This window comes from Colletes latitarsis, chromosome 3 (assembly GCF_051014445.1).
Source record: "Colletes latitarsis isolate SP2378_abdomen chromosome 3, iyColLati1, whole genome shotgun sequence".
Taxonomy (NCBI): domain Eukaryota; kingdom Metazoa; phylum Arthropoda; class Insecta; order Hymenoptera; family Colletidae; genus Colletes; species Colletes latitarsis.
This window is the reverse complement of record NC_135136.1, coordinates 38,360,751-38,376,419: the sequence shown is the minus strand read 5'-3', so window position 1 is coordinate 38,376,419 and position 15,669 is coordinate 38,360,751. Positions and strand designations below refer to the sequence as shown.

General features: G+C 37.3%; 1 protein-coding gene and 2 long non-coding RNA genes across 4 annotated transcripts in view; 2 read left to right on the top strand and 1 right to left on the bottom strand.

Moving 5' to 3' along the window:
* Positions 1–15,669, top strand: part of LOC143340460 (uncharacterized) — a 641,167-nt gene that overhangs the window by 491,469 nt on the left and 134,029 nt on the right. The window lies entirely within an intron of this gene.
* The window catches only part of LOC143340461 (uncharacterized), a 103,201-nt gene that overhangs the window by 32,552 nt on the left and 54,980 nt on the right, over positions 1–15,669 (top strand). The window lies entirely within an intron of this gene.
* Positions 12,234–12,722, bottom strand: LOC143340732 (uncharacterized). Its single transcript, XR_013079496.1, has 3 exons — positions 12,579–12,722; positions 12,440–12,508; positions 12,234–12,352 (listed from the first exon to the last, which is right to left on the bottom strand). It is a non-coding gene; the product is annotated as an uncharacterized LOC143340732 (long non-coding RNA).

Genomic DNA, 15,669 nt, shown 5'->3' with positions numbered 1-15,669 from the left:
TCGTTCGTTCCAAACGCAAACAGATTATGGACACACGCAAACGTGACGCGATTTTTCCAATTGTCTCGATCACGAGAAAAAATTTGTAAAATTCGATTGCAATTTTCCTGTCCCGTAATAACGAACAGGATCAATGTACGAGGCAGTCATTATAGAATATTAAAATTTGGAAAATGTATTGTTCGCGTATTAAACGAGTCATTTCGATTCGGGAACTGCCTTGAATTTCTGGAAATGGAATTCATGTTGAATTTCAAAAATTTATATTTCAGTTTGGTGCTTTAAAAAATGAAGTTGCACTATAATTTTCAATATATTTGTATCGCAATGGCAACATGTAAGTGTCAGGATCATTCATGTGAAAAAATTTCCAACGTAAATATTACCGTAGAGCAATGAACTGTAAAAATTGACAAAACCAATCGACGTTAATCGTCCTTCAACGATTAATACAGCGAGTGGCCATATTCGATTTAACCGATTTCTGTTCCGTTTGCATTTCAAACGACGAAGACTCGGGGTTGCAGTAACTTCGATACGTCCATTAATTCACGATTCATTGAGCCTTCAACCCTTTCGCGATACTTTTTCGAGAGATATCGACGCAACGATCCAATTCAAACACGACGTCCAGCCATGGTTAACGCGTAACAATAACCAGCACGGAGAACGCGCGGTATTCTGGACAGAGAGAAAGCGAGAGAGGAGGAACGGGATCATGATTCACGCTTGAATTTACATTTTAATTACATTACGTTTGATGGCGGTATTAATTTTATCGGAGCGACCGACCACAGGAATTCCGATATCTTCGGTGGACTGGCGGGCCATCGGGCGCAACCCAGCACGACAATGCTTCTGTAATGGTGAGCCGTAATAGATCAAAGAGAATCTGGCACGAATTAATAGTTCTGCAGGATGATCTGTCGAAGAATTATTACCGTACACACGCCCTGACTAAGGAACAAGACATAGAGTTTTCGAGAAAATATTGATTGCATCCTCCGAAAATATTATCGAAAGGTCCAGATTCAAAATTTCATAACTTAATATAGAAACTAGAAACTAGAGTACAGTTTGAAACGACGAAGACTTGTTGAACCTGTTTAATCCCCCTTTAATCCTTTCAATTGCCGATCATTAGCGAGTACTAGGAATATGATCAATCACTTTTGACCATGGTTGGCCACTATTATTGGAAACCCTAACTTACAAAATCCTCCTATAGTAAAAGTTCCTTGTATCGTTCAAATGTTTTATGTTCTAAGGTGTGTACAGACTTTAATAGTGACAAAATTCCAGAAAAAATAATACTATGATAGTTTACACGTCACGTGCTCGCACGAGGCGCAATATTTTAAAGCACAATACACGTAATAAAGATAACAGATTTATTCAAGCAACAAAACATGTCCGTGCTCCTCACTGTCACAAGGGGAACTCTCTTTCTGTTCCTGGTCGCGCGATAAACATCCGACAACTGCCAATCTCCATAAATCTGCATACTGGGTAAACATTAAACAACACGTAACAATATGAACACTAAATAACATCTATAACAATACGTTTCCCGCGTCTAGGATGTAGCGATCCGCTAGTCACGTATGTCCGTTATCCGATCGAGCTCATGTTTCGCTGGAAATATTTTTTGACGTATCGGAATTTATTCCGAGGGCTGAGTCTAAAAAAAATTCCCAGGTCGAAAAAGTAAGGACCACCCTAATATACACGGGCGCAGAGCTAGGGGAACCCCCGAACGTGACGCGTCGCGACGCGATGACCCGAAACGAATAAAAATATAATTCGGTACGTGACCTGGCAAAAAAAAATATGTCGCCGTCTGGTGTACACAGAACCGTTCGATACGTGCGCGAAAAGCGCCCACCGAGCCCAGAGTGTCTCGATATAAATTTTCATTCGCACGATCCCGGACAATATTATGGATAACCCTCGTACAACGCGGTAGTTAGGTCTTTCGAGTCATTCTTTCCCTTATCTATTTTAACGAAGTTCACAAGTAGTATATATATTTTTCATTTATCAAGTTTCGTGCAATATTTTAGGTTGTTCGTAGGACCTTACTTAATAATTCCCAATGGTCGATAGAACCATTTTTGCACGAGAGCCTGCTTCAGCAGCTGCTAACTGGAGCTGCACGTTACGAATCAATTCCTTTCCCGTCCTCCATTTTCGTACCGAATCCATTCATCGTCCCTCGGTATCAAACACTTTTAAAACGAATCATTTTCGTTTCTGTTTGAAAGCGAACCGCACGCAGAGACTTGACCCAGTAAATTCTTCTCTGTCAACTCTTGCGATAACCGGACGTTACGGCCATTAGCAAATCCCAGTTTTTTTAAGTGGCTATGATCTTTGAAACGTTTAAACTGTTTGTTGTATCTTTCGAAGCGACGTGAAAATTCCACATCATCTTTGTAAATATGTCCACGGTTTCAGATTATTCAATTTTAATTTGCGTTATTATTTCGCTTAGAAACGATCATTGCCACTGGGAAACCTTGGATCGCGGCGACGTTTGCTAGGAACACGTCGAGATCGGCGTTAAGAACAGAACGAAATATTCAGTCTACGTAAACGGTCGATTCCGCACCCGTGATTTGCTTTTAATTATCGATTCGCTGACGACCGAGAATTATCGTTCGCTCGGCGGTTCGTGACTCGCCGCGTGCCGTTTATCATTGCCAATTGTGCTTCTGGTTCTCCTCGTGTACCCGGCCGTGCCGTCGAAAATCGTACAGCGAATAATCGGCCGATATTGACGTCCCGGAGTAATTAGATTTCGCGACGGATTTAGACGGATCCAGGCTGGGTAACGCGAGCGATCGAATTACGTATAACTAATTAATTTCAAAGAGACGCGGTGAGTAGCAGAAGGAGTAGGGATGAGGAACAATGTCGGGGGAAGGAGGGGGAGGAAGGGGGCCGGGCTCATTAAATTTTCCAATTTACTCGATGAACTCTCGGAGAGAGACAGTTGTGCAAAAGTTTTCTACAGGAAAATACCTTCGCGTCGAGTCGTCGCATTAACGTCCTTTGATACAAAGGGTAACGACGTTTGATTCTTAACCAGAGGGACACAATGGCTTATTAAATAAACATAGGGTAGTTACGAAACTGCCCGAAGGTTCACGTAATAATGCCATCTAACATGTGGCTAACGGGCCGTTGCAGCGAGTGTTATGGAAATTTATTATAAAATAATCTCGTTAAATCTGCGAGCAATTTCGTGTGGCCGCGAGGGTTTACAAAGCGATCCGCCGCTGATCAAAGACACGGTTGCGCGCCAACGTTGTGCCAAAATTCAACGTATATCGTAAGAAACGGCCGCGAAGTTATATCCCTGTAAAAACGTGACAACCGTAAATTTCTGGACGATGAAATATTAAATCTGTCGCTGATCGACACCGATGCGAAACGACTCGAGCGTATTTCAGTGACGCAGAGTCGAAGATTATGTCGCGAAAGTGTGTCGGTTTTCTTATGACGCGCACTGTCCGATCGAATTATTCGAACAAATAACGTACCGAAGCTTAAGTTTATTATGCCACTCCGATATTCTGACGCGCGTCATTTTCTCGACACGGCAGACGCTCGTAATGAAACATTCAGGTACCATCCCGAAGCAAATAAAAAATGAACTGCCGAACCGAGATTTGATATTCATTATGTATGAAACGTACACGGGATTGGCAAGCGGAATTGACACGCAATGAAAGCCGCTAGAAAGTAGAATATCTTGATGTGCGCGCTATTGAATAGAATATTCCACGAGACAAGGCAATTCCAATGTCTGCCATATTGGCGTTCGTAACATTATACAAACGTGCTCGGATAAGCTCGAGTCGAACACGTGTTATTTTATATTGACCATAAAAATAGCTGTGCACAGCTCAGAATTTTATATCGGTTCGTATATCTTGTCAAACATTACATGGAAAGTGCCTAATTTCGATTGCTATGATTGAAAATTGTTTCTCTCCGCATGTGTAGCGCGTTGACATGACTTTTGATTAATTTTTTATATTGGTTACGATCCAAATCTGAAATTTTCATATCGTTGAAATCGTGCGTGCACATCGATGATATAATATTTAATTTTTTCAACGAATATTTGATTTATAACCTGCATTCATATTAAATAAATTTTATAAAAGGATGTTGTATAAAATTGAAACAATTTTATCGTAATATATTTAATTTACGCAGAACTTGATATATTTGATGCCACGCAATTATTATATAATATTACTGTTTAAATACCATCGATAAATTTTATATTATTCTTTTATTTATGTATCCTATTAAATTTCTCGTAACGTGCATTTGTAATGAAACATTTTTCACATCAAAAAGAGACTAAAAAGTGGTCGATTATATCTATATCCTTAGAAAATTAATACACAAAATGAAACGTTCACAGTAATATATTTTCCGTTTTCAATTTTCATTACCTCTACTTTTTAATTTCAATATTAAATACAGCATGTAATAAAAATATTCGGGTTTGATTTTTGTTCACAATACCATGGATAAAAATTAATTTTCCAACTCCGGTGCTTCCCAATACAAATATAAATCTGCATTCCGTTCGAAGGGATAAATTTAATATATTTAATATGGACGTACCACGGTGTCTATTAAACGTGTTGAAAGAAGTGTTCTTGTCTTATTATAAAATATTTCTAAAAACATCGAAACGTTAACATTTTTTCGCATCGAACGGAACGATTAATTGCCCCGACACGATTGTCCATTAATAGTAGCGATAAAGGTGCTGGAAATCTCGAGCACAGATGATACCTGGTGACAAACTGTACATTCGTGTTCTCGCTTCCCGGACGCGGCAGTGTTTTACAGCTTCTTCCTCCGCGGCGACGGTATAAATTCAGTTGAAACGAGACGCGATTTGACGCTCGGAGGAAAGATAAGTCGCAGGAAACAAGAGTGACTCGAATGAATGATAGAGCTACGGGGAGGAACTCTAAGGTACTCTGCTAATTAATGGGGGCATCCATCTGACGCCATTTTGCTACTCGCGGGCCGCCTTCCTTCCGGCTGCTTGCTGCGTTTCTGGGCCAAGCGTAAACCTTAACGCTGTCCGTGTCTGGCGGGGGCCACCGGCTGTCTGCATCGCCGACCGGAACGATTTGTAATCCAGCAAACCGTGCCCAAAGATTGAGAGTGCCCAACGGGTCCTACACGCCGTTGTATAAATTAGATTTGGTCGCGTCTCTTGCCAAGACCCGCCGCCAATTTCACCTGCGTGTGCCCTCCACCCAAACAAGCCAATGTCTCGACGATAATTGATGCCAGGCTGGTCTCACCACTGCTTTAAAGACTCTACATTTTATTCGGATAGCAATGTTTTAGTTCAAAGCGTTCGAGTGTCTTCTGTTTCTACGAACCCTGGCAAAATTCAGTCGCTCTCGAATAATTAACCTGTCACCTTTGGTACACGGGTCAGAGATACCGAAGATCTTCCGTGAACGTCTTGAAACACTTAGAATCCCCAAAACCACGGAAGATACTGAAACACTTTCGCTGGTGGAGGACTCCCTGGAGCTGCGGTATCTCTTGATCACATGTATCGGGGCTCCATGCATCACGCATTGTCTGTGTTGGGCCACACTGTTCTGTGCTATAGTCATCTGCAATGTGTCCCACGAGCCCGCGGTCGTTTGTATGGGCTACCACGAATCCCAAGTCGTCCCTAGCGTATCCTATTATTATCATTAGTACAGTCTATGGGTGTACGTATGATCCCGTTGTCTGTGTCAGATCCCAAGAGTCGATGATCTTCTGTATCAGGTTCTAACAGCGTCCTTGCGAAATCTCGCAGGTTCCGTGTCGTTTCTATCCAATACCAAACCGTTTGCATTGAAGTCGGTATCTGGTTCTGCGAGTTCAAGGTTATCTTCATCGTGTCTCGTTAGTCCGGGATCGTTTGAACGGAGTTTAGCGAGTGTCAAGTTTTCTGTATCGGGTTCGATGCGATCGGAACCATCATTGTCGTGTTCCATTAGTCTGGTGAGCGCGCTATTGCTTCCCACGCTTTCGGTATCGACTGTGTCGCGTACCATCGGTCCAAGCACGACTATATCGAGGCCTGAAATCTCGAAAATATGGCTAAAAATAGGGGCTCTCAGATATGCATGAAAATTGGTACACAAAGGTTTCGATATAAAAGATTTTATTATAATATCAATTACAGACGAGCTCATAGAATCCACCAAGTAAATATCTTGCATCGTAAAATGTCATTATCGATGTTAAAAAATCTCAAGAACACTCGAAACGGGATCCTCGAGCACAGTAATTATGTGGCTTCCGTTTACAAATGAGCGAAAATTGAGTCATCGTTTCCTTGGAACCACGCTGATCAAGATATAGAAGATCAGCGGGAATATTATTGCTCGGTAATAATTAACGATGGCGGGTCTGCGTGAGAATGTTCAAGTTCGGCAGAGAACGTGTTATGTTACTCAGGTGGGAGCTATAGAGAAAACGCATTATCAAGGTAATCCTCTCCAGCTGGCAGGTGCTCGGGCGATAATGTGTTAATAACAAAGGGCAGCGCTTTAGTGTAATGAAAATCCCGGACGGGCTGAAACTTGTCATGCTTTTGATCTTTATCAGATGGAGAGCGGGGAACGTGATATTAAATTTGGCGCGATTATTAAGCCGCCGGGAAGGAAGTCGTCGGTTTTGAAGAAGCAATTTTTCTCGGTAATGAAATAATTTCATTCTGGATGCCGCGGAACCACCGAGAAACTGATCCACGCTGTAATTTTTACTATACACTCGAGATGCATAAAGCGGATATTGGTTCGCATTTTAAATCGCGTCCCGTTGAGAAGAAATTAGAAATTTTGTATTATTTTAAAATACGTAAAGTGCGTCAAATTTCGCTCGTCGCTGTTACCTTCTCCAAAAGTTCCATCCTGGGTCAATCCCTCCGACTTCCCATTATGTGGATTACCGATTGGGACGATTGTGAAAGTACCTCCAGTGTAGCATAATGATTGGACATGAAACGTTTTCATTTGTACATTACATGAATTTTGCGTTAGCGGGGAATTATTTAAGCTCTCTCGATTTAAATATCTTGGACATCGTTTATAGCGTCATTTAAAGCGGTATATTATTCATCGAACGACGGGTCCTGCGCTCGTTTTCGGTAATGGATATTTCGATTGAACTGGAAAGAGTAAACGCGTTTAAATCGCGCCACATACACGCCAGCGAAAAAATTCACTGGAGACGCGGGTTAATAGTATTTCAGGAAATTTAACGACGCTTCGATTCTGCTCCAGCGTTTTTCCCTCGTTACATTTTCTTTTTCCATTATTTCGTTGTAACGGTATTAACGATTGTTGTCGTCCAACGGAAATCGATAAGTGCATTTACGTAAATCTTCGATTTGTAAACTCCTGCGTCCGTGAAAATGTTGTACTAAAAGTAAACAAGCTCGCGAAGAAAAATTTGAAGATACTTTCTTGAAGGTAGACTCTGCGGAATATTTTTCAAGCATTAGCCTCGTATCTCTCATCGCCACGTTACGCGAAAGAGTAAAGCACGGGCATTGTCAACTTTTTATTTTCGCCACGCTCGTTCTTTCTCTCCCTTTCGTTTTAATTATTTTATTTGTTTACCCGAGTGAATTTTTCAGACGCAACTTTCGTCCGTTTTTATACTCCGTAATGTGCCTCCTTTAATTATGAAAATTTCATTTCACCGGATGAATCCACCGGATAATGACCCTTCATTAGCGGGCTGAAGTCAAGTAAAACTTTGTAACGAAGATTTATCGCGATTTAGCGATCTGTCTGTTATATATGTCCCCTTAATTCCTATTTAATCTTCATGAAATTCCAGCTAAGTCATTATTTTAACGAAACGATCGAAAGCGGGGAGTTATTTGAAAGAGTCGTTCTGAAAATAAACGCTGGAAAAATAGAAAAGGAGAATGTTAACTCTCGACTCAATTAATTATCGTTTAATGATAAACGTATCAAGCTTAAAGGCCATTCGGTTTAAATCGATGTGCTGGATGTAAATATTATTGTATTATTTATGCAACGAACTACGTTTTTAAAGTATCTTCGTTTCGATAAATTGCCAAATTAATTATAGCAATCTCGGTTTATGGAACAAGCAGTATTGCATTTCGTGTATGAATATTTACCGGATATATTAGGACGCATAACCTGGGCACACTGTAATGATACTGTGCACAAAATGAACCAGTAAGTGCTGCATTTAGGTAAACCAACCCCAGCCCACCTTTTAGCAACAATGAATGCCAGCGGCATGCTAATACGTCGAAATGGTTAGTTGCTTTGAGTTCATAGAATGTGGAATGAAATATTGCTTTAATGTCGCAAATAGAAACGATTTATACTAAACTCTAAATACGTGGATAAGTCAATTTCAAGATATGTTCGAAATTAATTGCCTCGAGCGTCAGTTTCATAGAGTTACATTCCTTAGATTTTGTATCATTACACGATATGATATAAATTCATATGTATTTATATGAGAATTTATACGAGAGGTCGTAATATTCATCTTTGCATTTTGTGAAATCGTATGAATTCCATGCTTCATTGTATTCACAAAGAAAGACAAATTAATACTATTACATTGATTCTGTTTCTTTGGGAATGAATGTTTTAAAATTTTCCATTCATTAGCTTTGATAATTTATTAAATTCAAATTAATGTGAAAGTCCGCGAAATAAATAAGCAGCAGAATTTTCATCAAAAATTTATGTATTATGTGCAGTAAAATCTTTATGCGCTAGACGCTTTACATTATCAAATAGATATACTAAATGAATTTAATTTAATTTTTGTATTCGAATGAAGATAAAACAGGTGCAGTTCGAGTTTCTCGCGTGCCAAACAACGAACATTGTTTTTTGTCATTTCGTGGGTTACTATGTTTATCAAATTTTTTTTTTTATCATTCATCGACATGCTCGTGATGTACACGAACGACATACGTTGCGTGTAGAAGGCGCGGAATTTATTTATTACCGCCCGTGTATCGCGTACATGTAAATTTATGAAATGTTAAACATTCTATAACGAACCAACATATAAAAATGATAAACCGTTTTTTTTGTGCTACGACTAGCCATATAATTTTTTTACTTTATTCCGTTCGTTTATTCGCGTGAACATTTATCGATTACGAATCAATTCGAGTTGAACAGAGTGCATTCGTCGTTAAAAAATCTTTCAAATTAAAATTCATGATAATAATTCGCGGCAAATATTTTAAGATAATAGTAAACATTAGTATTATGTACAGTATTCAAAATATGGTGAATAAAATGTACGTTTTCGGATTGCTTGATATTTGATTAAAAATTGAAACATCGAAAAGCAAATTTACCATTTACTCGTTCCACTGTTTGCAGGAGAAACGCTGACATTAAACTGAAAGGAAAAAAATAGAAAAAAGAGTTATAATGCGCTGTACATGTTGCTTCGTGTCGAATTCTGGACACATTTAATATTCATATGCACTTGTGCTACAGCTTTTTATACGCAACCGGTATTCGAAGTTATGGCACGTATAAATAGACTCACGAGCACTTAGGTACACAATGCGGATTTTATGCACCGATTGTAGTAGTAAAAATAATTTTTCGTGTCTGACGTATAAGCTATAACATTAACTTGTAAGGTCGTAAACGGTCCAACAGTAGAAGCATTAAGTTAAGAAACATTATTTACGGTGCCACTGCAGTGTTTATTTTTCCTTTATGTGTGTGACTTCCATAAATTCTAATCGATGATAAGCAAGTGACGTTTAATGAAGATTCAATGGAATCGTGTTAACATAAATCGTGATTATAGAAATAAATATTTTTCTTCGGAAGATGAAAGAACCCATCCTGATAGGAAAATAAATGGGGGAAGTAAAATCGAATTGAATACTTTAATATTTCTGTTCGCTTCACGTTTTATATACAACTAGACGATACTTTGCATCGTGTACGAAGTCGTAAAATACAGAAACTTTTATGTGACGATTTCATGAGATAATAACTTTCGCATAAAATATTAAACGTGATAAATATCGAAGATTCGATTGAGTATAAATCGTCCTTTTTCCGTTGCTCGAAAGTAATATTAATAACGTTTTTTTTTTTTAAAACAAACGCGATATACAGTTCATGATCATCTATACGAAATAGTTTTATCAATCTCGAATTGTTAAAACCGTATCTATGTCTGCGTTGCATACTAAAAATTCCGTCAACAGTAAGCAATCTCGTACAATAAAGATTACCAGTGTCACTTTACAATGTTCTATCATAGGAATACGTGACAACGTGAATATACATGGAATACATTATTGTCGTCACTCTTTTCTCATACTGTTGATGGACGCCCGTATGCTGCAAAAATACACGCCCTATATTCCACGATATACCTTTATACGAACCTATTGCGTATTTTACAAATAACTTCAGAAAAAAATGGCACTGAAAACTAACTGCAAATCGCCTGTCTGTTACCATTTGACGGACAAACCCCACGAAAATTAGAACAATAATAGTTACACGAAATTTTATCAATTTATTTTAAAGACCTTCCGATCCTTCAGTCTCTAAAACAAAAGTTAACTGGTCTCGCATCTATTATTTTCTTAAATTTCAACACTAACACGAGACTCTATTTTCCCTTAATTTTAGTTATTTGAGACGATTGCAATTATTACTCACCTCCGAGATCTATGCAGCTAGTAATTTTTTACAAACACGGTAACTTTTGGTTCGAGGACGGGATGAGCCGTGTCCGAAGACTTTAATCCGTCGGAAATCATGACAGTGGCGTAATCCTCGATCCCCTGCCATATAATAGAAAATATAAATTCATTGTGTAGAATATTAAATGTCCGTGGCGCGACGGGGAACGTCGCGATGGAGATCGCGGTTCGAAATTACTATTCCAATTGCATCTTTCCCGGCGGCAACGCCCCGCCCAGGTGAAACGAGAAGGGTTAAGGCAGCTGGAAAGCTTAATTTGTCAGAGATAGTAAAATCCGTGGGTTTAATACATATTTATAAAGCGCATTAATGTAACCCAAAGAATATTCATGAAAATCTTTCGCGGCGCGTTGCACCGTCTCGCATTCGTACGTCCCACGTCGACGTTTTCAAGGAAACAGAAGTAATATACCCGGGGAAACTAAGACCAGATGTTAGGCGCGTACCGATGCAGCTTGTAATCTTCCTTATTCCGGGGTTGCGATTTGCCGCATCGCGCGACGGAAAGTCGGTCGTCGCGTACCGAATTCCCTCGAAGCGATGGAAACTGGGTAAAGCGGGTCGACGCCGAGAGAAATGAAACATTGATACGTTCGCGGGAAATGAATACGTAATTACGCGAGGTACGCGAAGTTAACATCGACTGATTGCGTGGGTACGTTTCGTGGATAATAGTTGCTGGTAATATTAATAGGCTTTTAGAGAATTGCAGCGGAAACCGTGACGGATTTAAAAGTGCTCAAACGGAGCAGCTAATTTGCAAAAAAATTTCGAAATTTTTTAAATTCGCGTATCCTGTCTCCACAAATTATTCGACATTTTGGTTTTGAAGAAATTCATATTAAAGTAATATAAAATAATTTAGAGAAAAGAGTTTTGAATTTTGCTTGCCTGCCTATCTGTGTTGCAAGTATAAGCGTCTCTGGTTAAGGGTTAGAAACTACTTTGAATAATAAAAATTTGTGTTCTCTAGGAGAGTGTACTTTAAGCCGAGACAATTTGTGCTTATATCCGGTTATAAATTCAAATTCAGTTCCCGTTTTCATACTGTTCCTGGCAAGGGAAAAATTTTTTTCTTAATTACACGTAACAAATACTTAAAACAAATTGCGGAGAATTATATCATTGCAAATCTTGAATCTCGAAGGAGGACTTGCATCGGTAAAATTTAGAAACTCTATTAACACAGGTGGCGTTATCGTCATGAATATTGAAACCACTAAGAACATTTAAAAAATATTCATGAATATATAAATCTTTGGTAGTTCATTATTCAAATTAATAATGCACCATCAGAAACCATTTTTACTCTTTTCGAGGATATTAAATTTAAGGAAGTAATGACTATAGGAGTACTGTATGTCAGAAACATGGTGACTTTCCTATTCTCATAAGTTTAGAGAAGAACAGTGAAACTACAAGAGATAATGTGCTAATAATATATAGAATTTTATTCCCTTTTACATTTTATAGTATTCTTCACAGCAATGTTTATCGTAGTGTTGTCGCTATCTGTCAAAAATTTGCATCCTTCAGGAACATTTGCTCTGAAAAATAAGTTGAACATAAATATTATTAATGTGCTACCAATTGTAAATAGATAAGTTAACAGCGTGAACTAATTTTGACAATACCTTGCACATGTTACGGTATTTCATACTGCTGCATTGACTCTTTTTTAAATTTTTGCATATCGATGGTTCCTTTAAATCAATATTAAGTTAAAACATTGTATATAAAAGATTCTATATTGAAAGGAAATTTTCAGTTTACCGCTGCCACCGGTATCATGCCAATTCCAGTCATCAGAATAACTGAAACGAGAAGTAGTAGAATGCTAAGTTTTTGATTCATGGTTCTCCGTATCGAATTCTCGACGTGTTTACTATGAACTGTGCACTTGTACTCGTTCTTCCGCTTTTTATACAGGAAAGGTATTGGAAGTTACGGCACGTACAGGTAGATATGCGAACGTTTAGATGTATAATATGTTACTTACGTGACGAATTTTAACGATAAGTACAGTTTTTCGTGACTGACTTATCACGTTGTCCGTAGAATGTATGAAGACTATCTCTATTTTTCTTCATTTGACAACTATTTTGTATGACGAAATGTCCTAGTATCAAAATAAGAGACAATAACACTAGAAGAAGACTAATTTTGATTCGCTGTTTCTCGTAATAACTTTTCAACATGTGTATTATAGACAAATACTTGTACTCGCTCTTTAGTTTTTTATACACGAAGGCTATTCGAAGTTATGGTATATCTAGACAGGTACGCGCGCATTTAGAAATTTATGTGTATTTTACGTGACAAGTTTCACGTTTAAGTGTAGTTTTTCAAAACCAAGGTAGCACGAGTTTGTAGAAAGTAATAACTAGACTCCGGATATTCATGCAAATGCATGTTTTCGTAGGAAACAGATAATAAAGTGGGAGTCACGCTGAAATTTGTTTCGTCGTTAGGATAGAACGTATATTTTACTCTGCATATTTTGTATAATGTAGATGTTTTCATATTTCGGTTAATATTACGTGGTACATTTATCTTAGGTAAGATTAAGAAATTGCCTTTAATTTGGACGGTGAAAATATAGGGCACAGATGTATATTAGAATACTATCGGAATATCCATTACATTCAGTGACGTAGAACGTCCGTATTTAACTTACGAATTAATATTAACAGATAAATGGCAAAAATTGATTGTTTCAAATTTTAAAAAATTTCAAGTTTGTTGTAAATGATTCAACACGTGGTATGTATACCGATAAAGTACAGTATTTTATTTATTTCTGTTTACATTCAATGTTTATAATGCTTGCAATAATTATAATATCCGAATCGTATAGTCCCCATGGTGATGCCGACGGCGTTTGCCAGAAAATGAAATCGGTTTCGTTAATTAGCATCTTTTCTAAAAAGTGAAATTGAAATAATAATAATAATAATAATCATACTATGAATTGCATTTTTTAAAAGTAGAGTTAAATGGTAATAATAGCATACCCTGCACTGATTACGGAATTTCCCATTTGAACAACGCCTATATAAGCATTTAGCTGGTTCCTTAAAAAATTATACATTTATGGTTGTTAGTGCGAAATATTTGAATATATAATTGAGAACTAGTTTATGCAAGCGTTTAACGTTTTCACATATATAAAGATTATTTCTTTAAAGGTTGAGTTGCAAAGAATGAGTTAATAATTGCGTACAAAATGTATTAAATGTTTGCTTACCCCTTCCACCGGATCCACCATGAAGCCAGACATTAAAATAAAAGAAACAAAGAGAAGAAGAAGACTAACTTTGTAATTCATGATTTCCTGTATCGAGTTCTCAGCGTGCTAGTTTGTATTTACACTTTCGGTTTTTATATGCGGAAGGTATACGAAGTCGCAGCATGCGTAAATCGATGCAAGAACATTTAAAAATGTATTATCTATTTTTCGTGACAAATTACACCTGGTAAGTACGATATTTCGTGACTAACATGGTGCAAGGTTGTAAAAGCTGAAAAGATTATAGATATTGCAATGTATTTCTAAATCATTCACGATTTTAACGATGTACTTCATTTGTGAAGGTTTTTTTCCATTACGTTCGAAGCGTTATTCTATTTGGTTTACTTCACCTAATTTTTTTTTAACTCAATTGGTGTTTTACAGGATTTTATAATAATTTAAAATAAGATCATATAAACAGTCTTCTTTATTAATAAATGAAAATCTTTAATTCACGTGAAAACAAGAACAAACATAACTTCACATTTAATATTAATATCAATCAGAGTTATTTATTTAGCACTTCGTGTTTTATTTAGTTACTTAATTTATATACTGGCTGGTTTACCTGACAAAAAATATAAATATAGTATGATTTTAAAGGGTCATAAATTAATTGATAACGTTGAATCCCTAATATTAATACAATAACGAAAATTATGTATATCACATGTGAATTTGTAACGTGAATTATGAATTTAAAGTGTTGTATTAATATTGTATTAAAATGTATTAGTCACGATACTGCACGGAGAAGCTTCATCATAGTGATCGAATAAATAAAATGGAATCTCATGTTTACCGCTTCAACAGGTATCGCGAAGCACCCCAGCACAAAAATTAGGGGAGGGAAGACGGGAAGGAAAATAATACTTTGATTCATGCTTCCCCTTGTCGAATTCTGGGTACGTTTTATATTAATATGTATATACAACCTTCTGATTTTTTTATATGGAACCATCATTCGGATTTCTGTCATGACAGATTTATTTATGAACAGTAAGGTATACAGGGTGTTCGGCCACCCTTGGGAAAAATTTTAATGGGGTATTCTAGAGGCCAAAATAAGACGAAAATCAAGAATATCAATTTATTGATGGAGGCTTCATTAAAAAGTAATTAACAATTCAATTCAAAAATTTCAAATCGTTCTGGGAAAGTTATTTTCGGTTGCGGGGGTCAATTCCAATTATTTTTGGTGAATACACATACTTCCGAAATCCTACCCACTTTCGAGAAAAAAATTCGAGTAAGTGCTGAAAGTTTTGGGTGAAAAAGAAAGACTTTCGAATCGTCTTGGAAAAATTATTTTCGGTTGCGGGGGTCAATTATAAGCATTTTTGGTTAACAGACATACCCCCGAAATCCTACTCAGATTCAAGAAAAAAATTCCGTACCGAAAATATAATTTTGGGCCAGAAATGTCTGCCCGAATTTTCATGCGAATCTTTAGAACGTCATAACTTCTGAACTGATTGGACGATTTTAATGTTTAAAAAAACAAGCATGTTTTGCAAACGTGTATTTTGGGTTACGATTAAAGTTGTACACTCGTTGTTAAATAAATATTAC